The sequence below is a fragment of the Rhodnius prolixus genome, unplaced genomic scaffold (assembly GCF_049639745.1).
Source record: "Rhodnius prolixus isolate KJV_2025 unplaced genomic scaffold, Rpr scaffold_16, whole genome shotgun sequence".
NCBI classification, from domain to species: Eukaryota; Metazoa; Arthropoda; class Insecta; order Hemiptera; family Reduviidae; genus Rhodnius; species Rhodnius prolixus.
Window position 1 is genome coordinate 2,382,407 of NW_027411616.1, and position 27,248 is coordinate 2,409,654.

At 36.5% G+C, this 27,248-nt stretch overlaps 1 protein-coding gene across 11 annotated transcripts in view; it reads left to right on the forward strand.

The window, feature by feature from the left end:
* Positions 1-27,248, forward strand: part of Sox102F (transcription factor Sox102F) — a 411,141-nt gene that overhangs the window by 123,656 nt on the left and 260,237 nt on the right. The gene's annotated exons all lie outside the window — the stretch shown is intronic.

The window sequence follows — 27,248 nt, forward strand, 5'->3', positions numbered from 1 at the left end:
CCTAAATTAAAAGAAGAAGGTTTTTGAAAATGCTTTTTTTGCTCATTTTCAGCAACTTTTTTCCTAAAATCTATTAGATCTCAGTTGTTGCGAAAAATTGCAGTTATAAGGAGGATTTGCCATATATTTTAAAAAAAATTTGGGAGTTTTATCAAAAGATTTAAGCTACAATTTCTAAAAAAATAGAAAAAATAAAAAAATTGCCAAAGTTGGGTGTATTTTTTAACATAACGCTTTTTTGTGCAGTTTTTGGCGATCAACCCTTATACAACTGTCCTACCGTACAGTTTAGCGTTGAAGAGTGAAGTTAAATTCGTTTCAGAATACAAGTTGTACTGTCAACTGTAAGTTGTTCAGTTCTAATACCTGTGAAATAAGTGCGAATTCGAAATGCCATCTAGAATTATGAGGTGGAAGTTGGTGAGGTTTCATTGAAAAGGCTGTCAGTTTAGTTTGACAACACTTTTGTGATATTGTTCCACTGGGGGCGCTTTTACCTTTACAGAATCATTTTATTTCAGAGGACACGGGTATATGTGTAAACTATCTCTTCGATACGAGTTCTATGTTTCAAGCAGTTTGACTGTTCACGCTAGCTTTCATGTTTGAAAATGATGTGTTTCAGTTGTCTTTATTTGGAGGATGGGTGGGTTTAGAAATGATGTTATTTCGTAACCCTTTCTAGGATTGCAAACACATTTATTTTGCTAATTTCATGATACTGAACGTGCTGTTGTGAGCAGCGTGTGCATTTGCATTTCGGATGCATGCAGTTTAATATCTAAAAAAGGGGAGAAGAAGTTAAATCTATTTTGTGTGCGCGGATGGACACGTGTTTGTGTTGGGTGGAATGAGAAGCAGAGGTCCGGGTAGTGAAATAGTGGTATGGAATTTGAAAGAGATAGCTAGGTAAAAGAAGCCAAGTATTTGGCCGTGTAGAAGAGAAATAGAAGGTATACTACGGGGTATGGGGGTGTCTTGGGTTGAAGGTATTACCAGAGTGATTGGGAAGTATAGCAGAAGAGCAAGGCGGGAGCTACGCCACTCCAGAGAAATGAGGCAGCGGTTGGACCGGTCACCGGGCAATATTCTTTGAAAGCATCCGACTCCCCCATACCATGCATTCACATATAACCACCCGTCCCAGTTGGCGCTCTTACGCAGCACAAGCCACCATGGTACGAACAGTTCTTGCTGGTTAAAGAAGAGTGGGTAAAAAGATATGTGAACGACTGAATTCAGTGTGCGCTCGTGGTAGATACAAACGTATGGGCTGGCCCTGAGGTATAAAACAGAAGTTCTACCCCTTTAAAGTTGCATGGGCACGGCAGTGACGTAGTTTATCGGTTCGTCCCCACGCCGCAAGCCTCCGCCTCCACAACATCGGCTCACTCTTCATCAACACCGAACTTGCCAACTTAATAAAAAATTAAAAATCCTTTTCTCCCCAACTTTTTATCAAATTCTCAAAATAAATTACCCAACATTAATCTATTTTATAATAATTTAAAAGTTTCTTCTTCCTTATTTGTGTTTGACTGAGGAATTTAAACACTACCCAGCCTCTACCGAATCATTCAGCGGCTAGTCGCTCGTTTTTAGCGTTGTCGTCATTGAACTGCCATGATGGAGTGCTCAGAAAGAAAGAGCTTCTTAATTAGTAGAATCGGCAAAGGCCATAGGGACTCTTCTTGAAGACCCTTCCTTTGGCGTGGCCGAATCGTAAAAGCATTTTGGTTTTTAAAAACGCTTCCTCTGGTCTTTGTTGATGCAACCTCCTCGTCGCAAGCCAATACGATGCTGAATTCGCTTCAAAATCTTCGCTTTGGGATTGCACAAGTCCAAAAAGTGGTTTTCACAAAGTAGTCCGTATGTGTGCCTAAAAAACGCAGGAAACTGAAAGTTTTAATTTGATCCGTCACCAGAAGACCCGACTGTAACTTCTTTGGCCGGAAGTACCCCTGTACTCAGCTTACTGAGATTGTCACTTATTTGAGATTGGCTTCTACGATTTTTTCTAAACTTCGCATTCTCATTTCATGCAATTAGATCTCTAGCTTTGTTTGAATTAATTTTTTAAGTAATGGAGGTTACTCAGTTCATTGCAATTAATTTTTTTGACATGTGCATTACGAGTCTGGAGAGATCGTGTAAGCTAGAGATATAGTCAGAAAGTGGTACGTTCATACCAGAATTCGTAATACCTTTTATTAATTTTCAGAGTATAACAGATTGTGTTTGACTGTTGTAAGCCATCATCCTACCAGCTGCAGGTTCTCTCGCTGATTCCTTGCATTTACTGTGGGTTTCTCCTGCTGAGTAAATGTGGTATGAACTGAGTCTGGACTATTTGCTGTGGTTAAAAAAAAAATTTGATGCCTCAGTTTTATATTTTAGTCTGTTTGGAGGGAAACGTGCCAGCGTAGAGCTCTTGTGATAATGCTAGGCGTTTGAGCTTAGAAGCTCGATAGACAGTTCGATGGAGGTTCTGTCAGGTTGACTATAACACTAAATAATATCAGAAAATGCACACTGATTTTTGTTTGTTCACTGCGAGGAATTAACGTTTGGGATTGTGAAACTAGTAGACAACTTTTTCAGGTTCCCGCCAGAGTGATGGGTTCTTTACCAGGGCAGTAGGATGTTACCCCTATTCCCCGGGTACTTGCCTACACCTTCACTTTAAAACCCTAGATTAGATTCTAACAGAAAAACCTCTGCTTACGAGACATAGAAGTCTGCGAGCAACTCCTGGGCAAAGTATGAAGGCGTGGAGTTTTCCCATCCGAATCAGAACCAGCCGCGTTTCCTTTTCCTCCTGACCTACACAGGCTATTCTCTGCCAAACCCCACGATGTATGTGTTTCTTTAATCTACAATAGTCTGTTGTTTAGGCGAATAGCCTTATATACCTATTATTATTAAATTATAATAATTATGATGGCGCTAATGGCCAAGCAGTCGATGCGCCAAAAAAAAATTAAAAAAATTATGATTATTTATTAGAAATAACTTCGCGACCCCCTAAAATACGGTAACCTATTTATAATGAGCACTTTTTTTAGTTTGTAGAACTATTCCAAGGTCAGGGGTTGCCCCTACGACTTCTGCACCCATCTACTGATGGCTGCACTAGCGAGGCGCGTGAAAACTTCCCCAGACGTGAAAGGTCTTATTTTAGTTCCAGACAGTCTCACACTACTTCGAGAAGCCGATAGCCTGTAAAGACCGCTTAACTGTCCGATGAAGGTTGTGACTCCTCAGCAGCGTAAAGGTGTTTTGTATGTAGCTACGACTCATTGCTCTTTTCGAATTTTACTTAAGTCAATTACAAACATAACAATTTATATTAATACCGATGGACCGGTCCTTAAAAATCTTTGAGTAATTCTGGAATAGACTCAAAGTTAGTTTCATAAATATTAAGAGAAGAAAATAATTGCGCTACATAAATCGAAATGAAAGCGATATGTTTATAGTAGTTGAATGGCTGAGTGTTTACGATTCGAACGCCTGTCTCTTCGCGCAGGTGCATTCCAGCTCATCTATGTTAGGCGAAAGGAATATTAACTAGAGAAATCTTCACACTTCCCTAAAATACTCTATTTATAAACTATTTATAATTTTGCACTTTTTTTCCAAGGTGGAATATACCAATTAATCCTGTGCTTATTAAATCCATGGTCTAAAATGCTAAGATTCACGTTTGTAAGCTTAAAGAAAAAAGTTTTAGTAAATGGCGGCAGAGGTCTGTCAGAAGCCCCACAGCCTTTTCTGGAATCAGAATCCTAAAAAATGAATGCTGCTTGGCTGTCCATGCCTGGAAACCTCATATGCATGCTCCAAACGACACGCAATAGTTGGTTCGGCACCGGTGAGGATAAGGCTCTCGATCTGGACAGTCTGTCCACCTACTTGTCACCCGAAATCCTTCGCTAGATTGAAAAGCAAGAAAATTTTCTAGATTGTTTCTCATGCAATTCTTTAGGTTTAAAATAGGCAATATTGGTGTATCTGTTGTCCCATGTAAAATCGTCGCAAACGCCATTAATTACATCATAGTGAGTGCGTTCTAATTTAAATTCCAATCTCATTAATTCCTTAGAAACGTTTTTATTTAGACAGAGTAATTTTTAGTGCAAGTTTAAATCAGCAGGCAGTACCATATCTGGACACAGTGAGCCCCAAATCAGTATACCCTAGCTCAGGCATGGTTTCGGGACATGGCTTTGGGAAGGTAATTTTTTCAGGATAAGCATGAAATAGTTTCTGCGCGCAACGCTCCTGAAATTCATGTTTACAAAACTTTTCAGCAACATGACATCCCTTACATAGGTCCTCAGTACGCCAAGTCTTAATACATATTGAATTGGCTTTCTTGAATGGGGCGGGTGTTGGTCTAGTGGTCAAGAGCGTGGCTTTGTAAGTGGGGATCCCCAGGTCGAATCCCGCGTATGACTACTTTTTATTTGTTAGAAAAGATTGTTTATAGTATGAGTTCCCACCCCCGTCCACAACACCTAATTGGTAGTTAGGCGTTGTCCCACCTGAAAAAATAGGCGAAAATTGAAAATTGGTTCTCGAGAAGCGGGCGGATACCCCAAAGGGCCCTTCCGATCATTATTTCTTCGCAGTCAGAATTTTAGCAAATCATTGCATTAATTAAGCACAAGATCCATAACTACGCTCGCATTCCCGGGCTTATCTCAATTGCCCTTTCTAAAACTATTCTACAGTTATCCAAATAAAAGTTGTACAACTTAAAACATGGTGCAAGTTTAAAGATAAGGCGAAACACTGAAATGTGTACTAAGTAAGGGGCACTTCAAGTAGATTGATTTTGACTAAAACCTCATCAAAATAAACATTGGAACTAACAGCGATTATTGGTTTTTGAGTTCGTTTTTTGGCCACTTGGTTTGTACATGTCAGTAGTCGTTTCTCAGTGAGCCGTAACTAGTTCTACAGCTTTCTTTGAACCCTTTAATCAGTGAAGTCATTAACCGCACATTTGGCTGAGCCAATCGTTTGGCTCCATTGCCAAAAGTAAATTAGGGATTATCATCTATTAAATGTTGTAAATGTAAAGTGTAATTTTAAATAAAGCATATAGGTGCAATATAATGATTAAAAATGTCATCGGAATTCCAAATTTGGAGAAAATTAGCTGATCTGAAGTGAATGGTCTTTAGCATTTTTTAATAAAATGGCACCTTTCAAATTAAACGTTAATAACTTAAAATTGAAGCCAACTATTATAGTGAAATTCTAAGTTACAAGAGAATTTGAGGCAAACTGCAGCAAGAGAGTTGTGTCAGTGTTCTCAGCAGAATTTTTAATTTCATTTTCTGCAATTGATAATTAAATTAATGAGTTCATTTAAAACGTTCCATTCATGAGTTTATCTTCAACTGGTAACCCTTTATATAAAGTTTCGACATCAAGGGAGAAAGAAAGTCTTTGTTTATCTTCTCCGGTAATTATACAGAAGAAGCTGAGGCCGGGTATTGATCCCAGCCGCCATTCTGCTTTCTAATACTACTTTTTAATTTAACAGATTTAAATTTTGAATTCAAATCAAAAGTAACGTAAATATTGGTTGAAATGAATACAGCCTATATTTTGTTAATACGTGGATAATAAATATTTAATGCTGATTTTAATGTATTTCCAAGCAGAAAACCAGATTAAATCAGAATACTAAATTGCATATATTAATTAATTGGAATTATGAATACAACTGGTCAGCAATCAGTTTTTACTCATCAATCCAAGAGGGCGGAAAGAACACAGCTGGTTATTGTCAAAGTAGTTGTACACGAGAACAATACTGACCATTAGGGAAGGGATTAGCTATGAGGTTAGCATACTGGACTCCCACGCGGAGGTCCAGGGTTCGAATCCAGCTGCTGACCTTTAGATTTTCTCTTCCTAGGAGCTTCTTACAGCTCACTGTCCGGTGACGGACAGTGTTGTCTGTAACGAGAGAACACTGTCCGGAGACCGGCAGTGCACTGAAAAAAGCTCCGGGCGCCAATAACCTTAGATGTTGACGCGCCTTAAATCATTAAAAAAAAAAAAAAAAGTACTGACCATTGGATCTTTACCAAGTTGGCGCAATTAAATTTCCTTGAAGCTCACCATTGTTACTAAAGTAAACATGTTCATTTTGAAAGTAGCATTTTCGAAAAAAATAACAAAACTAAGATAATGTATTTAGTGGAGTGGCGTTTCCTCAAATTTGGAATTTCGGTTAATAATTCCAAATTAATCCTACTTAATAGGCGATAATCCATAGTTTAAATTGGGATGGCACTAAAGATGCTCCAATCCAATTGTTTGAAGTAAAATTTGCAAATTAAAAACTCGATTCCACTCCCATGAAGTTCAACAGTGTTCAAAAGCTGTTATCGAGTCGGGTGGTGACAATTAAAACCTAATATTTAATTTTATCTCGCGATGGTGATCACACATGCACGTCTGGATCAATTTGCTAACTTTTTGGACTGACGATATCTCGAGATAAATGGCACTAACAACTTGCTAGTAGCAGGAAAAGGAAGTGGTAAACCGTCCACTCAGGGACTGCGGCTGAGCTATTTTCTTCGATTTAGAAACAAACCTTGTAGGACCGTACATCACCCGAAAATAGCACTTTGCATGGAGTCTATTTATCCACTCTTTCATCCACATCAAAATTTCTGGAAAAATTGTCACATGATAAGTCGTCAAATTGATTGTTCCTTCGATTTTTGCTTGACAACTTGCCACAAAAGCGGCGCTCCTTTCGTATGCAGCTGATATCGATATTAATGATGGCATGGAAACACTTGCTACATTGGAGAGTAATATGTTTTTACAGAAGTATGAGATAAGGTTAACAGTAAAAATTAGTCCTTGATGAATCATTACACTATTTGTGTGCAACGTGTATTTGTCAATGCGCTGGCTTTAACAGAAAGCACAAATTAAATTCATATGGTATAGAATTTTCATCTTTCTTACAGACGCTTTAACAAAAACTCACAGTTTAAAATGGTAAGTATAAGGGTTGTTTAAACGCCAAAAGGTACCCAAATCAGCAAGTACCCAACATTTCATTAATACTTCATTGATATCATTTAAGAAATTTTACTGCATTAACTTTTCATTGATATTTTTAGAATTTATTAGATGTCACGGACCCTTATGCTGGCCACTTCATTTATAATAATTTTTTTGTGAAAATAATAACAAAATGTTTATTTCTTCATCATAACTAAATAGAAGCTTATTTTCATACTCTATTCCACATTATTTTCCTGATTTATCTCTATTATGCCCTTTATTCTGTGTAATCACATACACATGCACATTAATATAAAATAAAAAGACAAAGGTAGTTCTGATCACTATTTAAATTTGAATCACGAAGTTAGAACAAAATTTGAATCTTCAATTCGTCTAACAGAAGTATTTGAGAGCACAAATAACACACAGTTAATAACAAGTAAATTATTCATTTCTCAGTTGTAATTTAATGCAGTCCCTTTAATTGAGTACTTGCAGTAAAATACTTTAATAATTAACTGTCCTAAATATGTGCAAATCTTATCTATTTTATATTCCATATATACATATAAGATTGTGGGAAGAACACCTAGATTAAGAATGTAGTTGAAGAAAACTATATTGTTTAATATTAACCCAGAATAATTATTACCTATTATTTTTAACCCTTGAATACATAAAGTAACAATCACTTTAATCGAAGAATTAACTTAAACCGACGATTTTTATTTAAAAACTAAATAAATAAAATAAACATAACGTTTTTCTTTTCTACCTGTGATTAATGGTTTGATTATTACAGATTAATAGATATTACAGTCAATCTAAGTGAAATGGTGCGCTACTTGAACAAATATTTTGTAGATGAAAATGGCCAGGATAAGGGTCCGTAAGGTCTAATATATTCTAAAAATATCAATGAAAAGTTAATGCAGTAAAATTTCTTAAATGATATCAATGAAGTATTAATGAAGTGTTGGGTCCTAGCTGATTTGTGTACCTTTTGGATAGATTTCCCTTTTTGCTTTACAGATTTTCTTAACATTTGGAATAAGCAATAGTTTCATTACAACCTAATATGGTGTTAAGTGAGACCCGTAACTACCACTGGAGAGGTCTTTTAAATGAATGCTTAGAGTTGCGGTCCCCAAAGAATCCGCAACAACAGTTTTCTTCGGTAAACGTTTCATTTAAAATTGGAAGGTATTTGTGCGTAAATAACAAAATAACAAAATTGGTCGTAGTTATTGATTATTAAGGCGGGCCTTACTTAAGTGGTGCAAACTCCGTTTCTAATGTTGAAAACTCGAGATCTACAAAAGCTTTATTCTCATAAAATATCGAATCGAATGACAATTCGACGATTGACGTAAATCAGTTCACGCGTCGATAATTTAAACGATTGCAATACTTCCTCTTAGTAGGTGTAAGAGCATAGTAGCACTTTAAAGTCAGGTATGGAAGCTTTTACCACTTCTTTATCTAAACTTTAACAAACCGGCCTTAGTGTTATAGTAACAATACTTATAGAGTGGGCCTTACTTGCGTGGGGCAAACTCCCCTTCTTAAGTGGCACAGCGTCGAGACTTAAGTGCAAATCTGTACAAAATTTCGATTCGTAATGTGAATTCATTCATGTAAATTGATCGGTTCACTCGTCAATAATTTTAACGTTTGCACCTTCCTCTTATTAGGTGTAAGAGTATGATGGCGCTTTAAAGTCACATAGGGAAGCTTTAACCATTTCTTCGTGCTTAATTTTATCAAAATCGGACTAAGCGTTAAAGAAATATTAAGTAAAAATAGTATTAAAGAGAGTCTTAGCTCTCTACCCCTTCCACCCCTCCTGAAGTGGCACAACGTCGAGACTTCTAAAATGCAAATCTGTACAAGATATAGATTCGAATGACTCTTTATTCATGAAAATTAGTACATGCGTCGATCATTTGAAACGATTACCATACTTCCCCCTAATAAGGGTAAGAGCAGAACGTCGTTTATATGTTACGTAGGAGTGCCCTAAACCTTTCATCCTGCCAAATTTTATCAAAATCGGGTCAACATTTACAGAGTTATTAGTAATAATAATTTTGAGAAGGGGCCTCACATATATAGGGCTAACTCCTCCCCCATTCGATGTACAGCGTCGATACCCCCAAAAGGCACATCTAAATAAAATTCCGAATCGAATGACACCTCATTCATGAAAATCGGTTCACGCGTTTAGGCGCTACGTTGTTTACAAAAAAGGTAACAACAACAACAACAAGAACAAGAACAATTTCTGAAAATGCCGTTTTTGCTCATTTTTGGCAACTTTTTTCTCGAAACCTATTAGATCTGGGTTGTTGCAATAAAATTACAGTCATAAAGGAGGATTTTCCCGATATTATAAAGAAAATTTGGGAATTTTATCTTTTATAGAAAAAGAGAAAAAAATTGTCAAAGTTGGGTGTTTTTCAACGTTACACTATTTTCGTGCAGTTTTTGATGATCAACCCTTATACAACTGTCCTACCGGACAGTTTTAATCACTCGCATCCCCTTCAAGTATGCGAAATGGGAAGTTTACAAATCATTTACAAAAACATTCGTGAGCACAATAACTACTGTAACTGGATAATGTAATTTATATTTCTCATCTTAATTAAAATTTACTAGCAATTCTAACACAGGTAAGAACTAATAAGATACGCTAGTCCGGAATTGGTGAACAGATTTTTGGGCTATACACTAGACCGGAATCATGCAGTTTAATGTATTCGAGCCAACATGTTCTCATAACTACGGTACAGACATACCATTTTCAGGGCAGTTCCTTTGGAGAAGTTTCACTGGTATAAAACTAACGCCCTGGCTACAGCCACGTGAAGCTGAGCTTCTCCGTGCACTGAAAGGATCGCGAAACATATATTTTCATTTTTCACCTTATATAATAGTGAATTTTGAATATCCGCCCCTCTCAGAGAAAGCAATAAATTAAAGATTGGCCCTTTTTTACCAGACTGTGAGCAGTTGATAAGAAAGTATCTGAACCGTACCAATGGCCACTTAAGTACCATGTTTAATTCAGTCAGCACTGTTTACAGTTAGGGTAACAGAAGCACACAGACTGTTGCCCTAGGGACTTTCTAGGCTTTATGGAAAAGAGAGATCGGCACAACAAATAAATTCATTAAGATATAGAAAATAAAAAACAAAACGAATGACTTCTTGACAGAACATGTATTTCTAATGACGGGCGTGGCCCCAGTATGTAGGTAACTAGGCTCAAAATGCTCTCCCCATACTCCAGTTTTTCTGCAATTATGTCTTTTTTTCTACATAATAGATGTTCATTCATATAAATGTTTTATTATTAATCCATCCTTTCATTTAGTTCTCCTGCAGTGACATTCAGTACAAGGCTTTCAAATCAAGTAGATCTTATACTGGCTTTCCATTACAGCGATTTAGATAATTAAGTTTTCTTTAAACGTTTGAGTAGTTTTGCTTAGAAAAGTCTCCGTTGTTATGCATTCTCACTAAATTAAAAGGAAAGTATTGAAGAACGCGTGACCGAATTTCAACGAAACTCAGTATTTGATGTGAAAAAGTTAAGCTAAAAATTCATTAAGTTACCTTGTTAAATATTGACTTGTTATAATTTTTAAAGGGTGGGCACATCCGATATATCAAGCCTTTTTTTTATTAATTTATTTATTAATTCCATCTGAGAAGATCAACTCGAAGCCACGTCTATAATTGTGCCCTTTACGGTCCAAGGGCAATCACTGTCAAATTTGCCGAATTAAAAGCCACCTTATCAGCAAGCCCTGTTCTGAAGGCGTATAGAAAATCCCATACCAGATCGTGGGGTAGTCAAATAAAACTTGAAAATGATCTTGATGAGCAGCCTGAGGTAGGGTATACTGATTTGGGGCTCACTGTGTCCAGATATGGTACTGCCTGCTGATTTAAACTTGCACTAAAAATTACTCTGTCTGAATAAAAACGTTTCTAAGGAATTAATGAGATTGGAATTTAAATTAGAACGCACTCACTATGATGTAATTAATGGGGTTTGCGACGATTTTACATGGGAATCATGTCCTTACTTGATGGGCAAGGCCCTTGCCGCGGTCTGTGCATCCCTCATTTAGAGAATCGATTTTCTACTTTTCTGAGATTTTTATGAGCACGGCTCTTAGGAGTATCTGTCATGTGCAAGTATCCTGTCGCATAGATCTGTCTTTTGCTTTAATCAGTTGTCAAGGGGAATTCGATCGGCGTAGTGTGAGGACGGTTCGGCGCTGCACTGAAAGGTTGCATTTCCGGCAATATAGCATTAAAAAATGCATCATGTGCATGAGAAGTGTCGCTAATAACAGCACTTAGAAGTATGTGGTAGTTCATTAAGTAAGCAGTAAGAGAAATATTGTGAAGATTTCTTTAAAGAAGGCACTTTTTGTAATTCTTCTTTAATTTTTTACCTTTATAAAAAAGTATTGGTTTTTATAGGGACTCTGAGAGAGCTACGATTTCGTGATTTGGCAAAAAAGGTCGTTTTGTAGCTGCAAATGTACGTAAGATTGGAAGTCAACAAATGTAAGCATACAAGTTTGTTTAGTTGCGCTAAGAAACAAGTGCAAATTCTGGAATTTTGATTCCAAATGCTTTTTTGGTGGATGTCTGAAATGAAATGCTGACCACAATATAAAGGAGGCTGTGGCAGAAAAACTGCTGCTAGCCAATCACACATCACCTCTAGAATTTTAACCCGGTTTATTTATTTATAGATGTATGTATTCTCTGCGGCTTCCTTCAGATTATTATATTCCTTAATAGTAGTATCTACAATGTGTGTACAATTCAATAACGAACCGGTTTCGACCGTTAGGTCATCCTGCTTGTCGGCTAGTTATTCCAACTTGGTGCTCAATCCACTTCTCTAACAATTATTTACATACCCAACATCTTTATTCACTTGATCGCCTTTCTATTTTCTTATTCTCTCTTACACATGCAAGAGAAAGTGTTCTTTTTGTTCAGATTCTTCAACTTGATGATACAACCCTAGAGTGCCAAAAATATGGTTCTGTTAATTTCGCTTGAATTCAAGCAGAAAATTGAAAAAATGAAGAATATTAATGAGTTAAAATCTATGAATAGTATGACGGTTTGGTTTTCGACCATTGCTAATGGATTATTCTAGGGAATTTTGAGGTGCGGTCAATGAAATTTTGTAGACAAATTTATTTTTTTCATACCGACGTTTCGCCAAATTTATTGCCTTCTTCAGAATCTGTACTAAGGAATAATACAACATAAATATAAATACAAACTGAGTAAATAAAAATACATAAAAAACAGAAAAATGGTTGAAAATTTAAAATGTATAGAAATAGTACTTAAAAAAATGGCAATTTTAAAATACATTTTAAGTTGACTTACAATATAAATTTGTAGAGTTACGTGTTAAACTACATCATCATAACTAGGGAACGGATTCGTATGTATTTACATATTTTTTTCTAGGCAATTTACAGACGTTTTTCAACTAGAAGTATTCATACTGACACTTTTTAAGCCGTTTGAGTCTACTTTTATTTCACATATTTTCACATATTTGGATGTTATCGCATATTTATACATATTTGATTAAAATAAATAAATATTTCTACATATTTAATCAAAATATGTACATATTTTTTCATATTTTTCATTTTGGGCATATTTTCATAATTGGGAGGTGGTTGACAGGAACTGTGAACCACAGACTGTAGGGCTGTGAATCACAGTGGGTACAATGGTTATTGTAATTTACACAGAATGCTGCTAAACAGTGACGGGCACTTGTTAGTTCTTTGAAGTTGTCTGACGTTGTCTGTTCTTTCAGCTCGTTCGTTGAAGTGTCCAATTCATTTCGTTCGGTCACTTATTGTATTCTTTTTTGGGTGAAATGCCACGAACATCGGCCTCAAACAAACAACTGGTTGCTAAATATCTTCGCGAGTTTCCAGCAGAACTTTTTCGAAGTGATGGAGACATTTTGTACTGCACAGCTTGTGACAAGCGCGTTTCTTGCTCTCAACGTTCCCAAGTCACCCAACATATTGCCACCGGATCGCACATAGAGAATAAAAACAGAAAGAAAGAGAGGACGTCCTATCAAGCCTTCCTTACATCTCCATCATCAAGTAAGTCTACTCAGAGTACAGATCTGTGTCGGGCTTTGGTTAGAGCAGATATCCCTTTCCACAAACTTAAAAATCCTCATTTCAAAGGATTTTAGTCGTTACAAGTCCATCTTACGCCCAGATCGTCGTCACTTTACGTTTCAACGAAATTTCATGTGGTTGCAAACAATTTCGAAGAGTGAAGTTTTCAAAATTGAAAATTTAACACATCTTTTTATAAATAGTAAAAATGTTCTTTGTTGTTTAAATCATTATAACTTGTAAAAACAAATTATTTTGTTCCTAATAAATTATTATAAATTGTAAAAATGTTCTTTTCTTGTATAAATAATTATAACTTGCCCCCCCCAAAAAATTCCATTTTCATAAAAAAAAATGTCCATTTTACTTAAATATTCCAGAAAATATTTTAAGAAAATCACATATTTTCCACATAATTGACGAAAATAAATGCATATTTTAATTAAATATTTGGCATTTTTAAATACATAAAAATCCGTTCCTTAATCATAACTGTTAAGGATTCACGAAGCGGATTTATATAGAGGTAAGGGATGGGTAAAAACAATAGGGCTGGAAAAACCATAGGTATGTGGTGAGTTAAGTTACGGTTTGAAGGATGTTGTAGAAATTTGAAAGGTTGTTGGTATCTGCACTAAAGTTAATGGATGATTTTGCTGTTGAATGTGTATCATTTATAATATGTTGCGTTTGTTCACAGAATCCCTTTCATAATGCTCATCATAGAAAGTGTACTGTTGCTTATTCTGGGCTCCTGCTCTTCAGTGAGGTAGCTGGCACATAGTTCTGCACCCAGAGCAAGCCGATAAAATCTATTTGTAATAGCGTGTGCGCTCCCTCAAACCGAGTGCACCAACCACTGCACGAAAACGTTCATTCTCCTCTATTATGAATGTGCCAATGTTAAAAGACCCGAACCTCCACCATAAAGCCATGTTTTCTAACAGCCAACATCTAATACAGGAAACTAATGAAAACAGTTATATTTCCTGTCTATACAAAATCTCACCACACTGCCAAATCTTGTAGGAAACATTCTGTTCACAAACAGTTATAATTAGAAGATAAAACGCACCTATTTTGCAATATAACTAGGCTAGCCAACTTCTTTCAGTAAAACTGAATTTATGGTGAACACACTACGCGCTCTGACTACTACTCTTACTGATTCATCTTCTGCGTTCGTTTAGAGTACCTAGTATTGGCATCTTTAATTCTCAGTCAGATTACTCAATGGGAAACAAAAAGCTTGTTGTTTCTAGTGATTTTCGCCTTACCTCGCAGGCATCTTAGTGCTCGGTATTGCTACAGTTGCAGGCATCAGTACTCGGTATTGCTACAGTTCCACTAAAGAAGCTTGCGCATCGAAGCGTATGGCAACTTTTTCAAATCGATTTTTTCCACCTTCGAGACCTACCCAAACGTCCCACAGTTAAAACAGTAATAGTCAAAACGGGAAATTACTGAAGGCTTCACTGGGACTGAGAATTGTTACCACAATATTTTCTTAACTGGACACAAATTTACCAGGAATCCTTGAAAGGAGAATAATTAATTAGAGATGTCCTTTCGCTATTTACTTTGCTGCATCTAGCGTTTGGACTACTTATTTCTGGCCAGAAGCTACTACCTCAGCGAATACTGTGACGTCTGAAACGATGTAAGCAAATAATATTGGGACGAAGGGGTGTTGTGCATTGTGACTTTCATTATACTGCTGCTCAAAATCATGTCTTCACATTCTTCATGACGCAAACCCCAAAATGTTTGCACCAAGTGATTTTCACCCTCCGATTGAGGGTGTTGGCTTGTTACTAGTATAATTAGCCAGCGTAGATGCGCAATGTTCAACCACAATTAGGCAGCACTATGAAAAGTCTTTTCAGAACCACGTACCGTTTCCTCCATTTTGAAAATATTAAAGGGCTCTAAAATCATTCCTGCACATCCAAAATTTGAGGAAATCAGTGAAGCGCTATTAGACTATTTCTGATAAGGATTCTGAGTTTTTAATGTTTCCTTTCTTTTACTAAGAGTATTGTGACTGTGTCAAATGTTGTATTTCAAGTACTCATCGAAAATATCTGTTTGTAGATTGCCCGAGTCAAAAATGAGGTATTGGGAAAGTAGCCTCTCTCTCTGAGAAGTGTGAGATCGGCATAACTTATAACAAATAATTCTCAGAAATTTCTTTTTATTTAGGAGCGAGTTCGCACTGAACCACTCTCCGCAAATGTCTCTTATTCTTTTCAAAAACAGTGCTTTAAACTGGAGATGCTTATAGAGTGCCACTAGTTCTACACTTTTCATCTGTAACATTACACCTTAAAATTGAGCTATGGGCTCTTGTGGGATAGGGCTTCCTCTAATGTCCCTTTTTAATGTAATAATGTACATAGTTAACACCTTTTAAATCATTTTAAGGGCTAAATGTGTACCTAAAACTCCAAAAATTTGAGGAAAATTGCTTGCCTGAAAGTGCATAGACTTTTGTAGCTTTTGGAAATGAAACCTTTAAACTTACATTACTTAGAAGTGAACTACTTTTTAGTAAATTGTAGGATTCCGTGAAAATCAATTGCCAAAATTAAGAAGAAGTGGTCTGATTATTCACTCACCAAACTTTTTGTACTAATTTTAAAACGCGTCGATAAAAATAAAAAGGAAAGAAAAGAGAATAAAAAGAGAAGGCTAATGGTGAAGAGTGGTGAACTAATTGTTAGTTGGAATAGAAGGGCAGCAGGGAGGCAGGGAACAGGTAGGCTCTGCACTGAGCGCTGCCAGCGACACGCATTAGCTAGACGCCGATCTAGGCCGTGTGCTCCTCTCGCCATCTCTTCAGCTTAACACCGTTAGAAATATTTTGTTCAAATTACTTGCCTATTCCCATCCCAACATAACGCCATTTGTGTTTTTTCTTTCCTCTTTACATTCACTTTTGGGGTCAAGCAGGTGGCGTAGAGAGAATTCACTACAATTTAATGGGTCCACATCAAGCAGGCGAATGGGGGGGTAGGCCTCCTATCTTCCAGGCTCACCTTGCAGTAAGGATTGATAGCCCAGGCAGTTTAACAGGCCAGCCTCCTTGCCAATTTATTTTCTAAACTATACACACATATCTGATAATTATGTGTATATGTAAGTTTTGTTATGCGTATTAATTTCGCGCAGATTTTACTACAGCCATAGTTAGTTTCTGTTTGTTCCTTCAACTTTTACAAGAAAATTTATGTTTGGACTAAAGTAGTTTTCTACATATATAGTACTTCATTTAATTTTTTAAACTAGCTATTTTAAGGCATTTTCTTTGCGGCCATTGCCCGTTAGTATTTAAAATAAGAATTCCAAGTGGAAAAGGCCAAGTTTTATTTTCTTTAATTTAAGGCGCGTCAAGACCTGAGTCATTAGCGCCTGCTGCTCTTTCGGCTTTCGGATTGTGTTCTCTCGTTACAGTGTCTCCTGGCTGTAAGAGACTGTTATCTAGTCAACTATGAGCAAAAACCTTTCTTAACGATGAATAGGAGATATTAGCGTATGCGTTCTAAAACAAATCTTTGATCCCCACCGCAACGTTTGACTACAATTCTCAAGTTTATAAATTTCCTTCTATTATTAGTTTCTTCATCACCATGTCTCCTTCACAAAAGGAAGTGCCGCAATCTTGCAGATATCGATTTTCAATAAGTTACAAGAGCAATGACAAAAACCAACCAATGAATATCTACCTGAAAAAAAAATCTTTGGGTATAAGCAGCGCTAACTTTTGATTTTTTCTTCTGAGAAGCTTTTACAGTTTTCGAGAGAACCCTCACCAACTACAGGCAGGACATTGAGGACACTTCCTTCCTCACGTGTTATTCTGGTGCACTCCAAATCGAAAATCTGCACAATTGCAATACTGGCGCTTGTGAGAGACGGGAGAAAGTATAACCGATGAGAGAGAGATATTTGCTGACAATCATAATGATTAGGGTAGGATATACAACTGGAAGAACTAGTTATACAATTTGTGACAGCCGGTCAACTCTGGCTAACTATCTGCTGCTGCCGCCAAAAGATGCAATCAAGTGTACAGCTAGATTCAAATAACGCGCCCTAACCTGTTCTGCCCCACGTCATCTCCTTTCACCATTACCTCAGTCTTTTCTTTTAAGTTTATTTACTTTACATTGCTAATTTATACACACACACACACACACACACACACATATATATATATATATATATATATATATATATATATAGTTTTATTTCATCTTATTTTATAAATTGATTTTTTTTAAATTGTTGAAGAGAGAAGCTAGTAAAGTTCTCTGACTAGTGGAGGTAGAGATTGTCTTCCCAAACGAGCACATTTGCGCTCCCTTCACTAAATCGGTACATTGCGCCCGTCCCACGAAGTGGTTCTGTTTGAGCTCCCTGGATACATTCTCTCACCACGAATAGGTGGAACAGCTGAATCTTGTCTAATTTTGAATAGATTTGAGTTCTATGAAATGGAAGGAATACTGCGAGTAGGTAAGAAAGGCGGCTACTGACACTATCTGTTGGTGGATCACAGTAGCTATGGCGAACGGGTTGCTACATGCAAATCGCCACGGACACCTCCTTTTTTGGGGGAAATTTGTGACAGAATTGCGTTAAGCACCTGTTTCCTCTATTCTTCTTCACAATAATAAAGAATTTTATATAATCACCTTTGAATATAATTTCCGGAGCCTACTTAATTATGTGTGGGAAATCGGTAGAATTTAGTTAAATAAAAGAATAAAAATTAAAAAATGGAGGCTGCGCTGGTCGCTTCTGCAATTAATTCGTAAAAACATCAACTTTGCTTAGTAAATTGAAATAAAAACGATATGTTGGTTTTGAATCGTTAAATTCATTTGCAACTTACATTTGAAACAGTGAGAGCATTTAAATGAGAGCTTGATAAATAGATTACTTGTGCGACGATTAGGTGACAAAGAAGCTCGCAGCCAGTGTATTTGCATGTAGCGGAATTACAGCGGCTCGAGTTGGGCAGAGATAGAGTTCGGTTGGAAGACGTTACTAAGAAGTACAAATTGGCCTCTTAGAACTCTGCTTGCCTTACTGCAGTTTGAGCCTCCGACAACTGGTAGCCTCCTCATCATTCTAGAACTACAAGTGGCGACAATTGTTATATTTACAGTTATACAAGGTGTATACGGAGGAGTGGTCGAAACTTCGGGTGGTGATTCAGCAGCTCAAATGCAACAAAAAATATTCTCTTCACTTTGGCCCCATTCTCAATAGTGTTCAAGATATTTGCATTTTTAACTGTTCCTTCGATATTCGCGTTTTCCACCACACAAACGGCCATAACATTTTTGTCCTTTATCCTACAACAAATCTGCTTATTCCAAACGAAAGAGCATTAAATTTCCTATAAATGTGCTCAGTACAGAGCCTCAAAACGTTTCTTATAAACAATGAAATATTTACTTTAATGTCTAAAAAATTCTTTCTCGATGATTTCTGTTAAAATTTTCAACTGTATTTTTTCAGTGATTAATGAATCAAGGAATCACATAATTTCAGAAAAAGTTGCGCATTTATTGAGCTTCAAGACCATATGGATTTTTTTGGTTTTCAATAAACCCTACCCCGAACAGAGGGTTCTAAATGCAGAAAACTGGGATTTTGCGTAACCGACTTTTCACTACTAATTTATTCAAATGTCAATTTTTGGAGAAGGAACAAAAAGAAAAGTAACCATTTTAGTTTTTAACAATTATTATTTAATAAAACGGAAGTAAAAAGTAAAGTAGCAATAAAACGCAGTCGTTGACTACAATTGTTTGTGCAACTTATTTTAATGACATAATGGAGGTTTTTTTATCAAAGTTAATTAATAATAATTCAAAAATAAAATGGTTATTTTCTTATTGTTCCTTCTCCAAAAATTGATTAGTTTTGAATTATTATTAATTAACTTTGATGAAAAAACCTCCATTATGTCGTTAAAATATGTTGCACCAACAATTGTAGTCAAGAAACTAAAAATTTGCCAAAATTCTTTCCCACTTCCTGGTTTGAATAGTTCGAACGATTTTTTTATCAATTTTAACTAGGCACCTGCCTATTGCACTTTTTTACTTCTGCGTTGTATTGCTACTTTATTTTTTACTTCCGTTTTATAAAATAATAATTGTTCTAAACTAAAATGGTTACTAAAATGGCAAAAATTGACATTTGAGTAAATTAGTAATGAAAAGTCAGTTCGCAAAATCCCAGTTTTCTGCATTTACACCCCTCTGTTCGGGGTAGGGTTTATTAAAAACCAAAAAAATCCATATGATCTTGAAGCTCAATAAATGCGCAACTTTTTCTGAAATTATGTGATTCCTTGATTCATTAACCATTGAGAAAATGCAGTTGAAAATTTTAACAAAATCATCGAGAACGAAATTTTTAGACATTAAAGTAAAAATTTCATTGTTTATAAGAAACGTTTTGAGGCTCTGTACTGAGCAAATTTCTATGAAATTTAATCCTCTTTCGTTTGGAATAAGCAGATTTGTTGTAGGATAAAGGATAGAAAAGTTACGGCTGTTTTTATGGCGAAAAACGCGAATATCGACGGAAAAGTTAAAATGCAAATATCTTGGACACCATTGAGAATCGGGCCAAAGTGAATAGAATATTTTTTGTTGCATTTGAGCTGCTGAATCACCTCCCGAAGTTTCGACCACTCCTCCGTATACACCCTGTATATAAAGCATGTAGAAATGTTCACGGTACGGTCCAAACATGAAGTATTGAAAATTAGAGGAAAGTTAGTCAATTATACTCGTATCGATAGCAGTAGGAAATGTTTGCGATTTGTTTATCAGATTTCACTATAGTATAGAATATACTCTCATTCACAACGACCTCTTTGAGCAAAAGGAAAACTTAGTATTTGTTTAAAAACTTGAGCAAATATTTCAAATGTTTATATTTAATTAAATGAAACAATATGGCAGACAGACTTTATCTTCCTTTGTACGCTGCTTGTAATTTGATGACAAGTCGATTTGTTTACATTTCATTATTTAGACAGTCCTCACCTTCATTACCTCTCCCCCCTACGGAAGACGAAAGCGCTTCTTTTAATAATCTTTGTGTTTCATTATTGATCCCCCTAGCATGGCGATGTAGTAATGTTTTGATACATGCTTCTGTTTGATATTACCAGAGAGGCTAAAGAGGTCAACTTAGTGCTTAATGAGCGCTGTAAGGCCCTTTGGAGCCTTCTTATTCCATTAGAGCCTTGGCCATTCAAACATGTCTGACTATAATCTTGACTGATGTACGTGAGGTGGCGTTAATCGGCCTCAAAACATCTCTTAGGCTCCTTATCTGGTGACCGTCTGGAAGCCACTCTTCTCTTCTGGGTTAGCTTCTCTTAGTCGCACCCACTCTGACCCTATTAGGCAGTTCTGCAGCCTTACATCCTCAAAGGGTCCTGAGTTTGATACGAAATAAAGAATTCGAGAGGTGAATAAATAACGCTCAAGCTGCATTAAACAGGTGTTCTAAACAAGTGCAGTCGACGCTGAACGCAGTGGGTCATCTTGAACAGGCTTTCTGTTAATTGCATAATATTTCTCTTGTGCACATATCCCCAACCTTTTTTCGATACTTACAGACTCTTGGCATCACTTCGAAATGCTCCATCAGCTATATACTCGTATTGCATTCCTTTTTAGCTTTTAGCTGATGTAGAAATCTGGCGAGAACTTTCTGCCTAAATCATAATATTCGGTTTAAGAGATACATGTCCAATACAATATTACTGTTGCATGAAAGATGGCAGCTTCCTCAGAACCACACTAGAAGGTTTAAAATCAAAATGATAGGCCTAATAAACGTATTCCCAAGTTCAAGTGAATTTTTTTGGAAACTCCAGAATGACGATAATGCCTCTCTGGAACATCACACTTGTGTTGTACTGATTAGCTCTGATAATATAATGTTACAAAATTGTAAGAACTGCAGTGTCTAAACTTGCACTTCAGCGGAGCTTTTATGTTGCCTAAGAACCCTGCATGAATAAAGTTTATAATCATCTATAAATTTTAGTTATCGGGATAAAAGTGAAATGGCTAGAATTATGTGCATTAGAAAGCAGAACATACCACTATGATTCTGACAAAATACTGAACTATTTTAACAATGCATGATATATTTCCTATGGTCCACAATCTTGTGTCAATGTTCCATCGAATTTCTCTCGTACAATTTGTGGTTCTAACTTTCCAGTAGGTATAACTACCAAAAACTCTGAGTTATCCTCACCCTGGTTAAAAAAAAAAAAAAAATCTAGGCAAAATTACGCAATGATTCACGTTCATGATTCTCACGTGTGAAATATTCACGGTTCTTAACTGGCTCCTGCAGGGCCCATGGCACCTGTTTCCGGCAGTAACTCTTGCTTTTATTTATTCTACATTTTAATTATATGGATTGAAACAAACCTGCTGACTTAAAGACTAGTAGTTTCTGTGTGTGCACAAAAAATATACTTGCTCCGTGGGTACATCACATGATTTCGAAACCGATCACTTTCACTGGAGCACAGATCACTGCGTCATACACAGTTGGCCGCTCCGGTTCCAACTTGTCTTCAGAGTGAAAGTGGCTAACTACAAACGCCCTACAAACGACCTCGTAACTCAAAATACACAAACTCATGTTTTATTTCAATTCTGGATGTTCATTTCTTTTTACATATTTAAATATTAAATAATAATTTTTTGATTTAATTTAACAAGATTTGAGTTAAACTGATGAATATTTGATTAGAATTAATATCTGATGGAAGTTCGACTTGGGGAACACGGAGTGTCTGGAAGCCAAGGAAGGTGGCTTTGTCTGCGAGTTGGAGCAGTTCGGCAGTCCCCTGAGCTTTACGTTTTCTTGTAACTATACTAAAACAGTATTTTACTTGTGGTTTTCTCTGAAGAACTTGAGACTTTAGACAGTGTGAAGAAAGGCGAGGTTCCGCGAAATGACCTTTGCTCCTACCACATTCACCGCACAGTGACACTCTCTGCCTTTCGATTCACTTCCAGTGTTAACAACTACATACTCTCAGTTCAAAAAAAAGGATCTTTTTTGAATGTGAAAAGGCAAAGCTGTTGTTGCTACCAATATTCAGTGTTTACGAGGAAATTAGTTATTCTTAAATAGTGTACATTTACATTTTCAATAAATGAGGAGTGGACGTAGTTTTTTAATTTTTCTTTTGTTTTAATGTGTTGTGAAATTTTTAAATGTGACAGACAATTTGAATTTAGAATGGAATAGATTGGTTAATTTATTTTTGCTGAGAAATGAACCCAAATTATGAATCCTGTGATACTGCAAATAAACAAAACGAAGTCAAAAATTAAGAAGTGCAGTAGGTGGGGAAATGCTCACGGGACACCGGATGAGACCCCTCTTCTGCATAATTTGGGCAACTACCTACAATTGGCCTTTTGGAGATATTTTGTTCACACAAATACGACTTGTTTTGGCTCAGAATACGTAATAGCAGAAATCATCGGCAATAATAGCGATATTTTGCGTGCCTAGTAAATCTCTGACGCGGCTCTCTCCTACCCACATCTCTCCGAATATTGAAATGATAGTTTTAGAAATATACTTCAGAGTAAGAAACCTAGTGCCCCGTTTGTTTCTTATTGGTATGTTGCAAGTAGCAGTGCAAGACACAAGTAACTCTTTCAGCCGTGGCCTTAAGCCCATTGTACTGGGAAAATGTTTCAAAAATATGCACAAATTCGACAATCAAATCGTTCAAGCTATTTGGAATGAAGTTTGCATTATGTAAAATGGCTTCCCGTGGACCGATTTTCACCAAAAGCTTATCACCGAATCGAAATTTCAAATCTGAACTTTCTGCGATTTTTCGTTTTTAAGTTGCCATGGATACGACAAACAGACCAATAAAAAAAAAACACTTTCTTACTGTAGTGGATTCCAAAAAGAAAGATCTCCTATGAAAACTAAAATCGAAAATTAGCAGATAACAATTCTCAAGGGAAGGGATTAGCTATGAGGTTAGCATACTGGACTCCCACGCGGAGGTCCCGGGTTCGAATCCAGCAGCTGACCCTTAGATTTTCTCTTCCTAGGAGCTTCTTACAGCTCACTGTCCGGTGATGGACAGTGTTGTCTGTAACGAGAGAACACTGTCCGGAGGCCGGCAGTGCACTGGAAAAAGCTCCGGGCGCTAATGACCTCAGCTGTTGATGCGCCAAAAAAAAAAAAAAAAAAAAAAAAAAAAAAAAAAAAAAAAAAAAAAAAAAAAAACAATTCTCTCCTTAGAAGTATTGAAACAAAAAAACCTTTGAAGAAGGTACCAGATAATAGATTTCCATCTTGGAAAAGAAATCTAAGAAGGATGTGAAGAAAATAGATAAGCTAGAAGAGAGAGCTGAGCAAGAATGAAAACTTGACTCATGGGGCTGGTGTGTTGATGTGACCATTAGTTCACTAAAATGTTCTCTGTAACAATGCTCTAGTGTGGGGCCGTTCATTTCATCTAACCTGTTCTCCCCACTGGAGCCAGCAATTATCTACCAACTCGCGTCATTATGTTCTCTTTTACACGAGTTTTACTGTTACAGGCCTGCATTTTAAACAGCTCTCTGAAGGAATTTAATTTTTTTTAAATTTATATACATACATTTATATAAAGAAGGGATTTTTTCTATGGTAATATACAAGTCGTAGATTCATAATTGCTCGTCCCGTTAACAACAATCAGTAAAATATGGAAAACTAAGCATTTCGATAGAGACACACAATCTGTACACTGCTCGACTTCTGCTATTTCAATTATTGAAGTTCTTCCTTAAGAATTCGCCTAACCGTTTTAGAGGCGGTATTTACTTATTTTGGTGAATCTTGCTCTTGGTGAGGCAGGTTTGCAGTCATGTCAAATTTCAGATTCCAAAGAACGACCCACCACTTTATTTGCGACGGGTATTTGGTGACATGTACAGGGGGAAAATTCTTTTCACCTGTTAAAGTACTTTCAAATTCCGTAGCCACTGGTGACAGACGGATCTTAACGTACCAGCTCGCCATTTTTTGTAGCCCTGACGTCCGAAATAAAACGCATCATCTACACACAGTACATTCTCTTTTACAGATATGTTATTTGGGAAAATTCTAAATTGCTTGATTCTAGGACTGAACCCTGAGGAATTTCTAACGTCAGATTTCTCGGATGTACCATCATCCAATGAAGCTGAAATGTTACAGAATGGTTTTTTCTTACATCGTGCAGTAAGTGAAAGTAGTTTAGATTAGGTGGTGAGTGTGGTGTGGAGCGGTGTTGAATATAGATCTGAAAGTGCATGTTGCACTAGTCAAAGCCTCACAGCTGGGTTATTGCGATTCAGGCTTGCAGCGATAAATAGAAACACAGCAAACAGTCTTTAATAAAGCTGCTTTAGCTCATACAGTGCAAGGGTTATTGACTATCTGGACGATGGCGATGCTAGTCTCTGCCCTGCCCGATCAATCTCACTACCAACATGCATCGATATTTATATTCTAAATCTGTGTGTCTTTCAATAATAGATTCCTATCATACATTGCGATCCAGCAGTTGAAGAATGTACAAGTTTAGACTCCAAGATGGGTTTTGCATTTTTGCATAATCCTGATAAGAATTGTTGCAATGGAGTCAAAACTCAAAGGTTAAATTTTCAGAGAAATGTTTAGAGATTTTTCGTTTAGAGATATTAGATATGTTTATTTGATTTCCTTAACCTTGGATTGTACCATAAGCATATCTGCGGCTGCAGGATCCGTTCCAGGTCCCATAATAGGGTTGTCCGAAACGTTTAATAACGATTTGAGGCGCGTGGCTTTCTCACACATCGTACCAAAAGAAATTTCGGACAGATCAATGCCGCTAATTGTCAGCTAAGAGTGACTGAGCGCTCCACTCAGAGTCTAAAGGACACTGGTCGGTCACGGCTGTCATAAATTTTAGTATTTTCCCGCTTTTTTCTTAGATTTTTGCAGCGATGTCAGCATTAAACAAATAAAAATTGAGTATTAGTGTTTGAATCAAATTAAAACATGTATTCGTGCATGGCAATTAAAGATAATAATTATTGGTTCAAGTATATGAATAAAATGAGAAAGAGGTGTTTGTCGACAGGGTACGCCTATGAATCGTTAGATACTATTTCACTGTACTGCTGATTAAATTTATATTATTTGGTAATTAAAAATAATTGGAACGTTTGCATGTGGCGCTCCTCTCGACAAGTAACTCCGTGCTATTATTAATTTCACTTTCTCTTACTGCTAGTAACTGGAAATACAGCGATCGTGCTACATTTTCCAACTTGAGTTTTGACCAATCTGGTGCGGACTTCCACGATTTGCTCTCACCACTATTTTCTAAGTTTTAACTCACCATCTTTAATCCTTACCTAATTTCATTATTCATTAATTTTGCAGTGTAGTTTATTCTTGCCATATTTAGATGAGACATTACAACATAATTCAGATTGTAAAGCCGTACTTTACACTAGAAGGTAACTTTACCCTACCCTAGCCCTTCTCAGGAACTGCCCAAAAAATGAATTTTTCTAGAAAAAGTATAATTGGGCACTTGCTGGATTTTGTAGATATTGGAAGCTTTGACTGAGTCCCAAAGTTCCATTCCGTAAGTCCAGGCATGTTTGAGTATCATGGTGTAGATAAGTCGTTTGTTGTTTAATGAAAGTTTCGATCGTTTGTCGAGAAGTCTAGAAAGAAGCTTGAATCGTCTGTTTCGTTCTTTCCCGTTTAAATCTAGTCTGTGGATTCCAGGTTAGGCGATTATCCAAGAAGAATCCTAGATACCTAACACAATCTGTTGTAGCCTGAAAATCCCAGAGACATTTTCGATAAAATCTGTGAAAAGCGAACTTTCAGTGAAGTAAAGAGGTATTTTGAGTTGAAGATGTATCTTCAAGCTTGGAATTTCGGCACCACAATGAAATCTTCTAACAGTACACAAAACATAGGCCAGTTAATTATAAAAAAAAGAAACCTACCCACCTTTGCCAGTACCCTTAACAAAAACATTAAAAAATCCAAACAATCAGTATCTTGGCGATATCAATATGGCGGCGAATAGATGGGATCTGAGGATAATGAGGATATTGTATATTAAATGGAAGTAATGGTGATTGCTGTTGCAACAGAAAGCAGTTGGGAGTAATACGATTGCATTGACCGATGAGAAGTAACCGGTGCAAGTGACTCCTTAAAATATATATATATATATATTTGTGTGAATGTTCTGAGAGGGTAGTTTAAGCTTAAAACTAAAAATGCAGTAGCACAAGCTTAGTATTCAGTGCGAACTTCAACCTTAGTGTCACTTTGCTCAGTGTCATTTTCACCTTTGTCTTAGCGATTATTATTTACGGATTCTAATTTTCAATGCTTAAATTCTATTACCAACCGCGGGGGACGCATGTCTATTTTAAAACTTTCGTCGACATGGCTAAGTGTAGAAGGATGATCGCGAAGGCTTTGGGGAAAGCTTTCATTATTCTTCAGGCACATGGAAGGTAACTTGTATCAACAAATGCGTAGTAATAAACAATTTATGAACTTATTGTACCATAGTAAACAAAGACATTTGATTTAGGACAACACAGATTTAGGGCAACACAGATTTAGGGCAAACATTGTCGCTATAAACTTCTGAATGTGAAGTGGCAATCAAAATTTTAAAATATCTGCATTTTGTTAAAGTTCTGCGAGGTTGTAAATAAGCTTTTTAAAATTCTATTTAACTGTCTAAAAGCACTGAATAATACAAATGGCAGCATTAGTTGGTATTATGAGGTTTAGTTGTGCTTTTTTTATGAAGTAAATTATTAAAATTAGTAGAAGTAGGCAGGTTCACGCAGGATTCCTTCTCACAGGCGTGCGTTCGCCAGCTTGTTTGGTTTACTAAGAATTGTA